Source organism: Gopherus evgoodei, chromosome 6 (assembly GCF_007399415.2).
Source record: "Gopherus evgoodei ecotype Sinaloan lineage chromosome 6, rGopEvg1_v1.p, whole genome shotgun sequence".
NCBI classification, from domain to species: domain Eukaryota; kingdom Metazoa; phylum Chordata; order Testudines; family Testudinidae; genus Gopherus; species Gopherus evgoodei.
Window position 1 is genome coordinate 91327270 of NC_044327.1, and position 16064 is coordinate 91343333.

The 16064-nt window shown below is 45.2% G+C and overlaps 1 protein-coding gene across 1 annotated transcript in view; it reads right to left on the reverse strand.

Moving 5' to 3' along the window:
- The window catches only part of LHFPL2 (LHFPL tetraspan subfamily member 2), a 235518-nt gene extending 220569 nt beyond the window's left edge, over positions 1-14949 (reverse strand). The window contains exons 1-2 of the mRNA XM_030566213.1: positions 14864-14949; positions 11145-11239 (exon numbers count right to left, since the gene is read on the reverse strand). The gene's annotated coding sequence lies outside the window, so the exon portion shown is untranslated. The remainder of the gene's footprint in view (positions 1-11144; positions 11240-14863) is intronic.
- Between the last annotated feature and the right edge of the window lie 1115 nt (positions 14950-16064).

Sequence of the window (16064 nt, forward strand, 5' to 3'; positions counted from 1 at the left end):
TTGGTTTACTGGCTCTCAGTACCCCCACAATAAAAATTGTTCCAACACCCCTATCATTAACTTCTGTAAGGTTAGCCATAACAGAGAGCCACTGCACTTAGGACATCACAGTAAGAATGTTCCTGAAAGATAAAATCCACAAAACCATACAGAACTGTGTAAGTTTCTCTATTGAGCATAAAACTATAATTCAATTACATTGTTGAATTTGGCCTACAGACTAGGCTGAGGTCATAACAGTAAGAACAGAACTTAAATGTTCTATTTATATACCTCAGAAGAAACCCCCCGAAGTCTGACTTGAAATATGCATTCAAAATCCAAGTATGCCCTGTTATTCTCAACATATTAAAAAACCAAGAGAATGAGTTGCCACATTTGGAACACAATGAAAATCTGGTTTCAATAATTCAGTTTTTCATACAAGAATTTTCTTTTAAATGTTAAATTATTTCAAATCTTTTCTGTGCACAAATGAAGGGCAAGTGTTACTAGATGGAGTTAATTTCAGATTACTGATTGCCTTGCCTGCTGCAGAAAGAAATTAATTTTATCGGGGGAAACACGTTACACAAATGCCACACTGACAGAGCTTGAGTGAAATTGAACAGCCTCAGTAGGCATTACTCATAAAAGCCATAATAACTAATTACGTGTGAAGTGCAAACATATTGTATTTCATGGCATTTAAAGAACCATCTTGTGAAACTTTTGTCGCAAGGATTGCTCTCTGTTAAACCTCAGACCTTTAATAGATTTTAGAAGAAAAAATTCCTTCTGCACATCCAAAAAGACCTCTCAACAAACAAACATAGTTATAGCAAACTACAACCTGTATGCTTATAATGTATTTTCCCTTGCACACTTCCTTCCCCCAAATTGTTATCTTGCACAGACTGTATCAAAGGGACATTTATGTGCTAACAGCCAAAGTATAAAAACCAAAGATTCTCTCTGGTGTACTGCCATCACCTGAAGACAGGTGTTCTGAATAAAGAATTGCAAACTGTGTTACCAAACCGCATGCACTTCAGCAAATTTGATAGTGTTTGATTGCTTGCTTTTTGGGACGGGAGAGTTTTTCAAAAGACTCAATATTTCTAATGTTCCTTAGAAATGATCCCTGCTAATAGCAATTCATTGATATATGTAAAATGAGTTGGCTCTAAGAGCAACTTTGTTGCCTAGAAAACAAATATTTAAAAAGCTGCAATCTTAAATGGCACTAATTGGCATCCCTATCAGCAATCTCTGCAGAAGGATCAAATATGAAGACTAAATTATCCTCCAACCTTAGAGCTGATCTTTACAGAACAGGTCTGGAAGCTGTGCGATGAAATTTGTCCAAGACGGCTGTCCAAGACCTTGTCTACATAGAGAAACTGAAGTAGTTTCCAAACACAACTTTAGATAAACCACTGTACCATTTTGTTCAGACTAGGCCTGAATTGCATCTGTCTGGCACAAAAAATAGGGTTACAATCACTAAGCTCACAAGAAATTTTGTTTATTTTTAAATATCAAAAAATGCCTTAACAGAAGAGCTAAAGAAATGCATGGAACCAGAGGCACTCTTTCAAGGTGAAAGGGGCCAAGACCATACAATGCAACTTAATTCATCATGCTATTAGACTGGAAACCCACTAAAATGGATTTTTTTAATTATTGGTATTATTTATCTGGAACAGATCATCAGTAGTCTTATTGACTGAATTATCAAATTATACATAAATATGAAACATGTAATGTGTCAGGTGGTAGTAAAAAAGATATTCATGAATTGTATTGATCTCACATAAAAATAAGGCAATTACAGATAAGACAAGACTCCAACAATGCTTCCAGTCTGTCAGATGACAGGATAGTACTGTCAGCAAAATAATTTGAAATGAGGGGGAAAGCTGATGTCTCCTGTGTTCATTTGTCAGGGGGCTATATCTGATTTGGCAGCAGGCTGCTATGCAGCAGGATGTTTCTCCCAGGGTTATGTTTAGTTTTCAGTCTTCAAAAAAATAAGAGGAATAATTCAAAAACCATATAAATAAAAGTAAATAGTAACAAATTTCACTGTATATCTGTACACACAAACATGTCCAAACCTTTTGGTTTCTTCCAAAAACTGATATCCAAGATCATTATGAAGCTTTAAGCTGGAAAAGACATTGTGACTACTGACAAAAGAAGATAAGGAAAACTGGGGAAACCTCTCCCCAAATTTATCCTCCAAGCCTTTGCTTTCCACAGAGAAATGTAGACTTACCAATAGGGTCAATTTTTAGAATCATATGGTCAAGACTGACCAGTCTCAAACACCATCACTATCCCCTTTAAAATATCTTCAATGTGAAACAAAACAGCAAATATTCACATTTTCAAAACTAGGACCTGCTACGGTATACCTGTAGTCATTTATCTGGCAATAACAGTCAATTTACAATTTATTTTTTCTTTGTGGGTTTAGTCTTTCTTGAAGCACTTCCTTATATGAAAACACCTTGGGAGCACTCTATACATTGGACTGAGGCTTGGATTCATTTGAGTAACTTCCTAAAAACCTTAAAAATCATATGCGTATTGGCTATATCTGACCTCCTGAAGTCTAAATACAAGTGAAAAAGTCAGGAGTTTGTTTAAAAACTAATCAAAATGAAATTGTAAGAAATATTTAAGATCCCAAATCAACAGTAAAATGCCTATACTTAAAAAATCAATGTATTTGAAAACAATACATTGTAAAACTGACTAATGACTGGGACACCCATTCAGAGTTGCTGTAATTTACAAATTAGAGAGTAGGTGAACAAACATAATGAAAAAGCAAGGATAAGGCATTACCAAATAGACATACATCTCTAAGAAAGTGAAATATCTAGTTTAAATTATTCATCATCATAATTCATACTTTCAAGTAAATGTCAGTGGTGTATTTTGTAATAGTGACATGTTAATATGAGACTTCAAAGTTCCCTCAGATGCGATAAAAGAAATAGGATGTCACTACAATTTTGGGGTCCTAATTTTTTTTAAATGATTTGCCAAGCCCAATAGTCAACTCAAAGACATTCCTCTGTTTGGATGTAATGTGATAACTTTTGAACACCACAGCCAATCAATTCCAAAATTTCAGGAATGTTCTCAGCATTAACAGATAATACCCTGTTGATTTTGGTGAAAATCAGAAAATCAAAAGGGGGAAAATGGGGAACACGCTGCCCCTGGAATGTGGTTAGCAGACCCATCAGCTGTAATCAGGTCTGCAATTGTTTATAGATCAGAAATCCAGTTGATGGAGCCATTAACACCTTCTAGCATAACATCATGCCTCATCTCACCTCTGCCATTTTCCCAGTTGAATTTATAAAAGTTGTCATACAGAAGGACTTATCTCCCAGACAGAAAGGAAAGAAACAAGAATGGCAGTGGGCAGGAAATGGAGGGATCCCACAGAGCCCCTGGCACTGGGAGGAGGGGGTGCACACAGATCCCCTGGCACTGGGGGAGGAGGCACACAGATCCCCTGGCAGTGAGCAATTAGCAGTTTAAAAGTTGCTCTTAGCTCCCTCTGCACTCCCTATGTTTCCCCCACTGGCTAAGGATGCATCCCACAGTTGTTAAGTGTCTCACTGCAGGGAGCGCATTCTCCCTCCTAGCTCATTGCCTCCCCAAAGCCTGCTCCATACTGGGATAGAGAAAAGCGGACACAAGCCATCCACCTGACCTTCCAAATTGGAAGAATGAAAGGTACTTTAGAGGGGCAAGAAAAAGGAGACACACACACACACACAGCCCCCAGCACTGGGAATATGACTGGGGACCTTGGCATGGAAGGGAGGAATAGGGCACACAGAGTCACTGGCATGAAGGATGAGTTGGGGGAGCAGATGTTTACAGGGAGTCCCTGATATAGAGGGCGATGGGAGAATTGCGCACAGTGGTGAGAACAGAGGGATACAAGGAGCCCCTGGTATGTGCAATGTGCTCGGCCTAAAAAATCACTTGTGTGTCCAGTTCTGATGCCCACAATTCAAGATGGATGTTGATAAATTGAAGAGATTCAGAGAAGAGCCACGAGAGTGATTAAAGGATTAGAAAACATGCCTTATAGCGAAAGACTCAAGAAGCTCAGTCTATTAAGCTTAACAGATAGATGGTTAAGGGGTGACTGCAGTGAAAGATCAGATTTTTTTTCTAAAAGATCTGCTCTAGACATTATTTTGGGGAAGTTCTATTGCTGGTGTTATACAGCAACATGTTTTACAGTAGATGATCACAACATTCCCTTCTGCTCCTGCAAATCTATGAAGCAACACAGTTTAGGACCTCTTAATTCTACTGGAATTACAAATCTCTTTTTCCTTCCTTTACTTGATGAGGCATGGATGCCTAGTTTCCCCAGCAACTGTTAATGATATTACTCATACCTTAAATAGCAGGGAATACAACTTTCTTTTCTGTTTTAAGTATTATGACATCAGCTCCTGCAGATGATTTCACATAAAACCCTGAACTCTGGTTTTGGGACATAAACAGCCTTTATATTAATCTTTAGAATAGTGGTAGTGCTACTTTTAATTCTACTGAAATTCTGTACAATTGTAAATTAGACTCATAACTGGTAGTTTTATCTTTCTTTTAAAAGAAGATACACTATGCTTGTTGTTAAAGTGCTAATTTTCCATATTGCAGCCCTGTCCTCTGCTTCTTGATTTGAGGTAGGGGCTTCCTGGGTTGCTCTAATTATCCTTGTGGCAGAAAAATCAGCTGAGTCAGGCAGAGATCCAGCTTGTTAATCATATCTATTATGGTAGTGCCTAGGGATCAACCAAGACTGGGATCCCATTGTGCCAGGTACTGTGCAAACACAAGGGCAGTTGTCAGTCCATGCCCCAAGGAACTTTAAATCTAAGTGGTCAAGACAAAGTGTAGGGGAAAGTGATTCAACATAGAAGCAGGGCTATCAATATGATGGCAGAAAATGTAATATTAGCTCCATGACTGTGGGATGGGATGGGGTGGGATGGGATGGGATGGGGACTAAAAGGGGATTAGCTAAATGGAAAAACAAGGAAAGGGAGGTAAGGGGAACAAACTGGGTGAGAAGAAGGAGCAGAATATTAGGGGCTAATGTGGAATGAAGCTGAGATTAAGAGACCCTTGGAGGATGGGGGATGGGAAAACAACAAACAGACAGTGAGTGCAGCACAAAGATATCTAGTAAAAACTGGAGAAGTATGATCAGTCCATCCGGTCTTGGCTACTTCTTCTGTAGAGTTTCTTTCCTAGATGCGATATGTTTAGGGAGAGAGAAAGCACAACATGGGTCCTAGTGGCGGGGGGTGTCTCCCCTGCATAGTTCTGGATCCAGGGGATGCTGGGGCAATGCAGTGGTCCTATGGCTTTGTTTGGGCTTTCCCTGTGTAAGACACAAGACTCCTCCCTTGTAAGGAGCCAGCTTTGGGGTGCTGGAGGGGAAAACTCCCAGAAGCTTGCTGCTGCTTGGACTGGGGGCATAGAAATATGCAAGGTACTGAGAATGGAGCTAGTGGTCGACCCATAGCTAGCACCAATACAGGACTCACTCCTCACTCCCTGCACCAGTAGCTCTCTACTCCCACACCAGACTGGGCAAACAGTCAAGTATTATCTATTTTAAAATAATTCTGTACTTGCACAAAATATAATGGTAACGAGAACCACTCTTTCATCGGGTGCCATAGCCAATGTCACAATATTCCAACATTTTTCTGTTACTGATAAGCATATATTAGAAGAAAATTATTGTTATCTGCTATATGCTGAATCAATATAAAAATCAAACATCATGATTCTTTATATATAATCTATTCTCTTTACTGACAACAAGAATCCATTGCTAAAGTGAAATAAGTTACGGGAAACTGTCTCACACACTGAAACAACCAAAACCCCCACACAACTACTTTTTACTTTGGTCATCAACGGGGTTTGAAACTAGGACCTTCAATGCTAAAAGCATGAACTGATACTGTTTGAACTAAAGAAGAACACTAAGGGCTTGGCTACACTAGAGAGTTGCAGCGCTGGTTGTGGCTTTACAGTGCTGCAACTTAGTAACCATCCACACTTGCAAGGCACATCCAGGGCTGCAACGCCCTGGTTGCAGCGCTGGCTGTACACCTGGTCTGCTTGGGGTATAACGATTGCAGCGCTGGTGATGCAGCGCTGCTCATCAAGTGTGGCCACCAAAAGCGCTGTAATTGGCCTGCAGGGTATTAGGAGGTATCCCAGAATGCCTGTTCAGCCACTCTGATCATCAGTTCGCACTCTACTGCCCTGGCCTCAGGTGACCTGCCCTTTAAATGCCCTGGGAATTTTAAAAATCTCCTTCCTGTTTGCTCAGCCAGGTGGAGTGCAATCAATCAGTGATCCAAACGAGCCCCAGCATGGAGCAATGGCGAGTTGATGGACCTCATCAGTGTTTTTGGTGAGGAAGCTGTGCAGTCACAGCTGCGCTTCAGCCATAGGAATTATGATACCTATGGGCAGATATCAAAGGCCATGATGGAAAGGGGCCATGACCGGGACACGGTGCAGTGCAGGGTTAAAGTAAAGGAGCCGCGGAGTGCCTATTGCAAAGCCCGAGAGGGAAACCACCGCTCAGGTGCTGCCCCCACAACCTGCTGTTTTTACAAGGAGCTGGACGCGATACTTGGGGGTGACCCCACTGCCAAACCGAGGACCACAATGGACAATTTGGAGCAGGGAGAGAAGAGGGAGGGGGAGGAGGGGGAGGAAACCGAGAGTGAGGGTACTGGGGTGGGGGGAGACACCCCGGAGTCCCAGGAGACATGCAGCCAGGAGCTCTTCTCAAGCCAGGAGGAAGCTAGCCAGTCACAGCAGCTGGAACTTGTTGGTGAAGAAGAAGCAGAGGAGCGGGTTCCCGGTAAGCAGCTTTTATTTTCAGGATGGAAATGTTTCGGGAGAGGAGGGTGGGGTTATGGCTGCATGCATGCATGCCTAGATGTGGAATAGCCCATTGAAGTGGTCTATCACGTCGCGGTAATCGGCCTCGGTAATCTCTTCAAAAGTTTCTGCCAGAGCGTGGGCAATGCGCTTCTGCAAGTTTATAGGGAGAGCCACTGTGGTCCTTGTCCCAGTCAGGCTAACGCGTCCGCGCCACTGTGCCGCGCGGGGTGAGAGGACCATTGCTCCACGCAGGCAAGCTGCATAGGGGCCAGGGCGGAATCCGCATTGCTGTAGAAGACCCTCCCTTGCTTCCCAGGTAACCCGCAGCAGTGAGATATCTTCCAGGATTAACTCCTGTGGAAAATGCAGGGATAGTGTTCACTGCAGGTCCCCCCGCAGCTCTCTGCTTTCCCCAATGCACAGAAACCCCAGTGCAGCCCTGAACCAATCAGTTCCCCTTCCCAGGTGAGCCGCGGTAGTGAGATGGCTTCCAGGATTAACTCCTGTGGAAAATGTAGGGATAGTGTTCAATGAAGGTCCCCCCGCAGCTCTCTGCTTTCCCCAACACACAGAAACCCCAGCGCAGCCCTGAACCAATCAGTTCCCCTTCCCAGGTGAGCCGTGACAGCGAGATGGCTTCCAGGATTAATTAACTCCTGCACTCATTCCCTCTTACTCACCATGCCTTCGCTGCTGTGGGCTCTCTGTGCTGTATTTGGTATGTGGAAAGTATGCTAAAATGAGACTGTAAACTCCTTCACTGTGATTATACACAATGCTGCCTCTCTGTTAAATGTTTCAATTTTTATCTTTTTTCTAATAACAGTGTCCTTGACTACTGCTAGAAATGGACTGGCCTTATCACAGACTGCTGAAAAGCTATAAAACCTGAGGAGAAAGCCTTGAAAAAGCAAAGAAGATATGGTGAAAGCAGTTATGAATCAGTCTGCCAGAGAGAGTAAGAAGCTGCAGGACTGGAGAGAAAAAATGCAACACTGGAGGGAAAGAGAAAGCAGAAGAAAGGAACTGGCTAAGAAGAAAAGCACGAAGCAGCTGATAAGCCTCCTGGCACACCAAACGGACTGTATCCAGTCACTCGTAGCCATGCAGGCAGAGCACTACCATGCTGCCCTCCCCCCGTCCCAAAACTCTCTCCTTTGTGCCCCAATGTCAGCTCAAAACCCCCTTCTCCAGCATTCAGGTTCTTACCACCACCAGCTGCCCCCAACACCTGTACGTTCACCAACCAGCCCTGAGAACTACGGCCCCTACCCTCTACACTCAACCCCCATTACCATGCAGTATAGGTATCCTGAAGTGCAGCAATCATTGCACAGCACTCCAGGCAGGACATATTCAAACCTCTGACTGTACAGTTCACCACCCTACCCCGCTGCCCTTTTACTTAATTTCTTTTCAATAAATGATTTCTTGGCTTTTAAAACAGTTTTTATTATTGCAGAAAGTGAAAGATACCGTACCCCAAGGACAAAACAGGCACTACAAATCATTGTAACCACTGCACTTCACTCCCATGCAAGGTACTAAACATTACTGTTGGCTTTCAGCCTCAAATTCTCCCTCAAGGCATCCCTAATCCTTGTAGCCCTGTGCTGGGCCTCTCTAGTAGCCCTGCTTTCTGGCTGTGCAAATTCAGCCTCCAGGTGTTGAAACTCGGAGGTCCATTCCTGACTGAATGTTTCACCCTTCCCTTCACAAATATTATGGAGGGTACAGCACGCAGATATAACCGCAGGGATGCTGCTTTCCCTCAAGTCTAGCTTCCCATAAAGAGATCTCCAGCGGCTCTTTAAACAGCCAAAAGCACACTCCACAGTCATTCGGCACCAGCTCAGCCTGTAGTTGAACCGGTCCTTGCTCCTGTCAAGCTTTCCTGTATACGATTTCATGAGCCAAGGCATTAACGGGTAGAGCGGGGTCTCCAAGGATCACAGTGGGCATTTCAACGTCCCCTACTGTGATCTTCCGGTCTGGGAAAAAAGTCCCTGCCTGCAGCTTCCGGAACAGGCCAGTGTTCCGAAAGATGCGTGCATCATGCACCTTTCCAGGCCTGCCTGTGTAAATGTCAATGAAACGCCCACGCTGATCCACAAGCGCATGGAGAACCATAGAGAAATACCCCTTGCGATTAATGTACTCTGATGCCAGGTGGGGTGGTGCCAGAATAGGAATATGCGTCCCATCTATCGCCCCTCCACAGTTACGGAAACCCATTTGTGAAAAGCCATCCAGAATGTCCTGCACATTCCCCAGAGTCACGGTTCTTCTTAGCAGGATGTGATTAATGGCCCTGCAAACTTGCATCAACATGATTCCAACGGTCAACTTTCCCACTCCAAACTGGTTCCCAACCGATTGGTAGCTGTCTGGAGTTGCCAGCTTCCAGACTAATAGCCACTCGCTTCTCCACTGGCAGGGCAGCTCTCAATTTCGTGTCCTTGCGCCGCAGGGTGGGGGCGAGCTCAGCACACAGTCCCATGAAAGTAGCTTTTCTCATTCGAAAGTTCTGCAGCCACTGCTCGTCATCCCAGACTTCCATGACGATGTGATCCCACCACTCAGTGCTTGTTTCCCGAGCCCAAAAGCGGCGTTCCACGGTGCTGAGCATTTCCGTGAATGCCACAAGCAATTTAGTGTCACACGCGTCAGGCGACTTGATATCATTGTCTGACTCCTCACTGTCACTTTGGAGCTGAAGGAATAGCTCAACTGCCAAATATGATGTGCTGGCGACACTCATCAGCAAAGTCCTCAGCAGCTCGGGCTCCATTTCCCACAGAAATCGCACTGCACACAAACCGTTGGGAGACTCAGGATGGTGCCAAATGTAGATGGAAAAACAGTGACTGCTGGGATGTGAAGCGCTGCACCACGGGGCGTTGGGACAGGAAGCGGAATGACCCACACCCTTCCGTCCCCTTCCCACAACCCACGGCGCTAAAATGGGACGAGGTGCTCTGTGGGATAGCTGCCCACAATGCACCACTCTCAACAGCGCTGCAAATGCTGCAAATGTGGCCACACTGCAGCGGTGGTAGCTGTCAGTGTGGCCACACTGCAGCGCTGTCCCTACACAGTACGAAGACAGCTGTAACTCCCAGCGCTGCACATCTCCAAGTGTAGCCAAGCCCTAACTAAAGTTCGACCTTGTATTTAGCTGGGATGCCTTTAAGTCTCCCAAGCCTGAAGAAGGGCTCTGTGTAAACTTGAAAGCTTGTCTCTCTCACCAACAGAAGTTAGTCCAATAAAAGATATTACCTCACCCACCTCATCTGCTCTATTAGCTGACAGTTATAGTAAAGATTTGCTCTTATGTAGGTCAGTCACTAGAGATGACCAAATACTCATACTCATACTTTACTAGTTATAATAGCACATATAAGCTCCAAATGAGGCAGGGCTCAGTTGCAGTTGGTACTGTACATACATATAGTGAGAAAAGTCCCTGCTCCAAAGAGCTTACAATCTAAATAGATAAGACAGACAGAAGGATGAAGAAGGTAAGTAAGTTTGGATACATATTTTCCCCACCACTTTTCAGTATTAAGATGATCAATTTTTAATCATCCAGCAATGGCCAAAAGAAACAGTTTTGGACGAGTCTCCTCCCCCCAAAACTTGAATATCCAGGCTAATATTTATCAGTTTATAATGGAAATACTCACAAACTTAGCTGAATAGTAATACCACCAATGCTACGATCATTTCATTTGAGAGATCGTGTATTATTAATTAAGACAATTACATACACTTAATAAATTACAATTAAATTTTAAAATGTTAGCCTTGCCTTTATTATTAAAAGCCTACAAATCTCCACAATCTCAACAAAAATCAGTTCAGCAGTGTATTAACATGTTAAAATATTTAACACTTAGTTTGGGGTTTGTTTTTGAAAGGGTAATGAATAGACTTTCTTTCCACACATCACACTATGGTCTCACTGACGTTCTATAGCAATGGTTCTCAATTTTTTTTTTTCCCAGGGACCGCTTGAAAATTGCTGAGGGTCTCAGCAGACCACTTAATTAACTTTCCAAATGTTGTTTGTACCATTAGTTAACTATTGTAAAGCACTTTGGATAAAAGTGCTATATAAAAAAAAAACTTAATAATGAATATTTTTTTGTTCTACAAATAAAAGCACACAACTCATATTTTAATACCAGTAGTTTTACCTTTGTAATGCGATGGATGTGTCCCCACTGTAGCAGCTCCCGAGCTGGGGCTGGGAAGGAGGGCCGTCTCTCCCCTGGCGGCTGCAGCCCTGAAGCTAGGGAAAGTATCAAAGGGGTAGCCGTGTTAGTCTGGATCTGTAAAAGCAGCAAAGAATCCTGTGGCACCTTATAGACTAACAGACGTTTTGGAGCATGAGCTTTCATCAGATGATGAAGTGAGTATTCACCCACGAAAGCTCATGCTCCAAAAAGTCTGTTAGTCTATAAGGTGCCATAGGATTCTTTGCTGCCTAAGCCAGGGAAAGTCGCCTCTTTCTGGCCGCTGCAGCCCTGCACATCCCAAGTTCCCCCCACCCCGTCTTCTCAACTCACTGCTCCCTCCCATTTACCCTCTATTTCCCCCCCAAGGCCACCACCTCACCTTACAAGTGCATCTTCTCCAGGGTCCAGGCACCTAATTAATGGAGCCACACCTGCACAGCTCCACTAATTAGGCGGATGGCCCTTCATTCTCTTGTGTGTGGCTGCCCATGGGCGTACCTTAGAGAGAACTATCTGCGGACCACCTGAATGGAGCTTGCGGACCACTGGTGGTCTGCAGACCACAATTTGAGGACCTCTGTTTTATAGCAAAGATTCTCAAACTTTTTTTGGCTCAGGACCCATTTGTAAATCTTGATGGCCTGTCATGACCCAGTAAATATTGATAGTGCAAAAAAATCTGTTTACTAAATAAATATTACATAATATATAAACTAACTTAATAAGTACTAAATAAATGTATCATGTGTGCTATAGTGGCAGCTCCTGCCCAATCCCTGGGCCCAGCTTTCTGCTCCGGACTTTGCAACGTCTGGAGTAACAGCACTGCTCAGGTTTGGACCAGACCCTCCGCTGGACCCAATCTGCATGCTTCATAGATTCCAAGGCCTGAAGGAATCATTGTGGTCATCTACCCTGACCTCCTGTATATCACAGGTCACAGAACTTCAGCAAAATAATTCCTAAAGCACATCATTTTAAAAGTATTCAATCTTGATTTAAAAATTGTCAATGGTGGAGTGGCATTGCGACTTGGTGCATCGGGTCACGGTGCCACTCACTTAAATTTGGCCTGGTAGGTCTGTTGTCACCTCTACAGAGGGGCAACAGGGCCAAACTTGAGCAGCGTGCATCCCCATGCACCAGGTCGCCACACCTGTACTGGGGAGCCAAGCCCAACCAGCCAGCCCACCCCACTAGAACACAGCTGCAGCAGCTGCCACTGCAGAGTGAGTGTGGGGTGGGCTCTGCAACTACCCCACTCCCTCCAAGAGCAGGACCCGACTCTCCCCTCCCCCACATGACCCTTTGACACATTCTGGTGATCCAGTTTTGTGTCGCAACCCATGGGTAGAGAAACCCTGTTCTATACTGATGTGCCTCACATAGTAAAAATAAAACAACTGAAAATACAGGGTTGATAAGTGAGAACAGTTTATTCTTGATATCCCTCAGGACAGATGACTTTTGAAAGAATGCATCCTCATGTAGAAGTAATAAATATTTAAGAAATAATCTCTATAGTGCTGTAGTATGCAAAATAATGAAAGACTAGTTTAACAGTATTTTTTTGTTTAGCACCAACAGTACAAAACACAGACAACCAAGGCAGCTCCTAACATGAAGAGTTTTCACTGAACCAATGGTGAGGCATTTAATAAATCATAACAAGTTAAACACTGGTATACTACAGGACAACAGATGTAATTTCCATGACAGCAAGCCATAACTCGAAAAGGGATCAAAGCAATTACTATTTCCCTTTGTTTCTTCCCCTCATCCTCATCCCAACACAAGACTTACCACTACAGTAGAAATGATGAGTGAATGCATGTGGCTGCATGTGCGTGTTAGGGAGTCGGAGTACCGCCTTGTGGTTTGCTTTTAAGTGTATAAATTACTAAGACTGAATATAACACCACTTCATACATGTGATGTATTAACAAGTTTGTCCCGAACAACAACAAAAACTTTTTATTGCTATTTATATTTTATCCATTTCCTCCCGTTTCTCCCCCTTCTCCCCCCTTCACCCCCCATTTCCTGTAGCTTAGTTTAAACCAAAGCCTAGAAAACCAAAGGGGAGGGAGATATCGGAGGTGAGGAAGAAAGTGAGCTTTGAAAGGAAATATGAATCTCTGCTTTCTAAAACACAGCATGGGAAAGGATTGTGACTACAAATGAGTGCCCAAGGCAGAAGCATAATCCTGATAGTACTGATACAGGGCATGGTTATCAACACACCACTAAACATCAGACAAAATCTGGTTTTATTCATGGCTGCTCTATCAAGTTCTCAATATGTTGCTCTGAGACAAGAAAGCATGTATGTGAAGTTGCAATCAGTGACTGGTGAGTGTAAGTAAAATAACAAAACAGATACATGAAAAATACAGAAAAGGCCTGAGGAGTGTTGGTAGGGTATAAGCCTTATTGTTGTTTTTGTAACTCCCTCATTTCTCCATCACCCCAGTTGAAACTTCTCTGATAATTATATTTATGTGATCCTGTTAGATGGTCTTTTACTGTTCCTAAACTAATAAATACTGCAGTACAAAACAATCAAAAACATGTGTTTAACTAAATTCAGTTATTTAACATATAGCAATGCACATGATTCAACACTTCACAAACTAAATTCACCCAAAACAACCATCTGAACTGTGATTTTTCTTTAATATATAGTATCACCCACAAAAACATAGCAGGATAAAGAAAAGCAGCTTGAAGATGTTTTGTTAGTGGGTGAGTGACCAAAACCCCAGCTATATACATAATTTCTTACATATTGTTACTTGTGCCTTCATAAACTTAAAAACACACAACAGTTCATACTGGAGAGCCTGGGTTATTATTGCAGAAAGTCCTTTCATTCCCAACCAAAAGTGTATGTGCCACATTGAGGGCTCCTTCCCCCTGACACAGCCAAAAGGATCACAGAGGAAAACAACGTACTCATTTTCCACACTGGAGAGACACAGCAGGCAGCAGAGCAATAAAGCGAGTGGCAGATTTATCTGCTTGCTTTATGTATCACACAGGGAAGGGCAACTGCTCTAGCAAGGAGGCTAGAGTCGTTACAGCCAGCCAGCGAGCAGAGCAGAAGCGCCCTATGCAACACAGCCTCACATACAGCTTTACAACAAAGCAGTATGCAGCTGTAAAGTTTTATGCCAAGGGGTCCTCCGCCCAAACCGTGAACTGAAGTTTGAGGGAAATGTGTTGAGAAGTTACACCGTTTTGCCGGTTGTTGTTGTTGTTTCACGGGTTATAAGAGGATTTAACTCGTTCCATCGCCCCTGCCCAAACCTGTCCGTGGGATCCCCACTTTTTTGTGCCGCAGCTGTTTCGAATACACCAAAGCTGTAAACTAGCAGGATCGCTGTATCCCTCTGTCTCTTTCTCACCCACGCACAACAATACCGAGCACTCAAGGTCTCTTTCAACATTCCAGTTTCTACACACACAGGAACTCGTGAGCCCCAAACTCCCGTCTCCAACCACCAACTATGTCTATTTTGTGGCTAGAGTAAACCACATGCAGGGAAGCTTGCCGCGTAAGTCGCCCCCACCCCCAGTTCTTCCCTGGTTTGCTAGTGGTGCAGCCAGGCTGCCCTCTGCTAGGGCTGCAGACACATGCAATGAATGGAAACGATCCCAATTGTTTCCCAACTTACCCGCCTGCCCCTTGCAACTTCAGTGCTGCGGCTTTGCAGGCTCCTCGGGCTGGTAATCCCCGGTGCCAGGCGGCACAGAGAGCTGGTACTCCTCTCACTCCGGCTCCCCGGGCCCTGCCTTTGCCCCCCCGGCGGCCGGGCTCCCCCCGCCCCATTCACTGAGGCACAGGGCTGGGAGCTTAGCGCGGACCCTGCAGCGGGAGGGAGGGAGGAGGCTCTGCCCTGCCCAGCCCAGGACCGGCCCACTTACACTGACGTCCCCCGCTCCGCCATCGCCGCCACCAAGCCAGGGCCAGACAGAGGCGCGCCGGCCGGCCGGGCGGGGGGTCGCAGACAGGATCGGGAGGTGTAACGGGGCAAGGGTTTCCTCGGGGTTGAGGAAGCGATAGGGCGTATCACGGGGTAGGGGGCGTCCTGAGCTAGAAGGGCTGAAAGGGGGTGTGGGGGTGACCGTGGTTAGAGACGGTGCAATGACAGGGGTGACCCAGTGTGGCACGGGGGGCTGGAGAGGGGACGGGAGTGGCCTGAGCTAGAGGGGAAAGGGTGCAGTGGGGGTGCCCTAGGGAGGGAAGGTAGTGAGGGGGTGGGGGTGTCCTGAGGTAGTGTGTACGATAAGGAGTGAAGGGGAGATGGAGTACCCTAGGGTAAAGGGGGTGGAGGGGGCATGGGAGTGTCCGGGGGGGTAGAAGGGGATGGGGGTGTCCCAGTGTAAAGGGGGCGTAGGGGAGGTATGGGGTTTCCCGCAGAGGAAATGCAGGTTCATTGGGAGGCTCAGCAGGGTGGTCAATGGAGAGAACGACGTGGGGTGCCTCAAGAGGAGCGTACGCGTAGCGCTAGCAGGAGCCCCTGGGGTCGCGGCGGGACGGCGGCGCACTGGGAGGAGGAGCCTGGCAGACAGACACAATAAGGGTTCACAGATGGAGCCGAGAAGAAGGCTGCGCGCCGCGGGGTTTCAGGACTCCCAGGCTCGGACTCGCCCACGCACTAGCAACGTGCGAGCGAAGCGCTGCAGCTGAAGAGAATCATGAGAGAGCTGCCTGGAGGGAGGAAACCTTCCTCCCAGAGCTGGGACTTTCCAGAGAGTTCTCTCCCAGCCCTCCTACCTTTCACTGCCTAATGCAATGGGAGGGTTGCCTCCGTGCCAAATGCTGCTCAGAAAAGGGTGACAAATCTTAGGGGCCCAGACCTTGATGCTTACCTT